Here is a 1,872-nt window from a genome sequence, read left to right as displayed (position 1 = left end):
AATAAATTTTAAATATTTATTAAAATAAATTAATTTGAACATATTTATATCATCCTTTAAATTTAAAAGATGAACCTATATATTTTTATAAAAAAAATTTCATTAAATTATATATATTTTTTAATTTCACAAAAATAAATAGGTTCAACTTCTGAATTTAAAATGAAAAATCAATAATCATATACAAATCAAAATAATCATAAGCCAATAAAATTAATCATATAAAATTATTATTATTATTATTATTTTGGGAAATTAACCATCAGTTATTCGATTATACAAATCTGACTTGATTTTAGTAGATATATCCATAGAACTGTTAACTCATACATGTTGCCACGCGTTAGAACGTTATTGCAACGTGCCAGAACAAACAACAGCTGCACTTCAAATCTCGTCCCATCCTCACTCATAATAAGTGCGGAGTTAAAATAAAAAAAACTAGATTTTAAGGATCAAATTTATTTCTTAATTTTTCTAACTATATATATGTTGAAATTACTTTAAAAAATAAATTTAAACTAAATGAAATTGAGATTAATTTGCAACGACTTCATGGATGAAACTTTGCTGAATTTAAAGGCTGATTTCATCGGCTGCAGGCTTGAAAAGATAAATATAAGCATTGCACAATAAGTTAGCATGGAGAGGAACATCAATTGAGTAAATAGTAATAGTGCCAGAAGTGGCTGCTCGGACCAATGAGGACTGAATAGCTCTCGTCCTACAGCACAAAGGCGAATCTAGAGAACGACAAGGTCAGTTCGGAGCATCGGACGATCAAACAGAAATCAGACTAGTACTCATGGGCCAAGCTTGGAAGACCGAGTAAAAGGCCGGGCATGGAGCATGGCCGAGCAAATGAGCAGAAAACCTCTTTTATACACTAAAGGGTCAGCTAAGAGAATCTCTCCAAGATCCCAGCTTTAGCGGGGATACGACGAACAAGATAGTCATGTAAGCCTAAAAATTTAGGATCTCTATAAGCCTAAATGAGTCAATTTTTAAAGACAAATCCCTGTAAATAGGAGGCATTAAATATGATCCTTGGGACTCTTCCATCGATAAGATCCTATTATCCTGCTCATCCTTGCATTAACTCAATTCTCTCCATCTCTCTCTTTATGTACCCTATCCTTACGGATGTTTTATTTCTTAGGTGTGATTCAAGGATAAATCCGGTTCCAACAAAGTCGAAGTTTTGCTACCTTGGTACAAAAAAATAGTTAACCGAGACAAAACCATTAAGGATATTAAGAAAAGGAAAATAAAATGCCATCAAACTAGCCATAAATTTTAAATTCAACATACCTGTATTAAAAGCAATTTGTGTCTACAGATTTAAGCACAGATCAAGTCAGACAGATGCATCTTCCCTCGATAATAAAATTTCAAAAATTACCAAGAAGCAAACTTGTCAATGAAAGATAAACTCAATAAATGGAACTTAAATCCATCTCGCATTCAAGATATTTGAGATAAAGACATCTAAAGCTTGATTATTTACTTCATTTCCTGGAATCAAAATTCATACCTCAGTTCATTCATGCTAAAATTTGTCATAAAAAGACCAGTTAAGCCAAGAAATAACAAAGCAACACATAAAAACTACAAGCAACCAGTTCACAATTGTTGAAATAAACACACCAGTGAGTTTTTAACAATTTTCTAAATGTCTTAAAAGAGTATTATGTTAGTTTTTACAACATATGATATATGCCACATACATAGAGCTTAAGATCTATTTATGAACTCATTGCAGCGAAAGTAACGCTAAAGAATTCAAATCATAGCCTGTAACCTTAATGAGCTACACAAGATCATAAAAAGTTATTCAGCTCTCTTTGTTTCACTCTTTCCCACTCTACTCCT

This window comes from Phalaenopsis equestris, unplaced genomic scaffold, assembly GCF_001263595.1.
Source record: "Phalaenopsis equestris unplaced genomic scaffold, ASM126359v1 Scaffold000002, whole genome shotgun sequence".
Classification (NCBI taxonomy): domain Eukaryota; kingdom Viridiplantae; phylum Streptophyta; class Magnoliopsida; order Asparagales; family Orchidaceae; genus Phalaenopsis; species Phalaenopsis equestris.
This window is presented reverse-complemented; position numbering follows the sequence as displayed.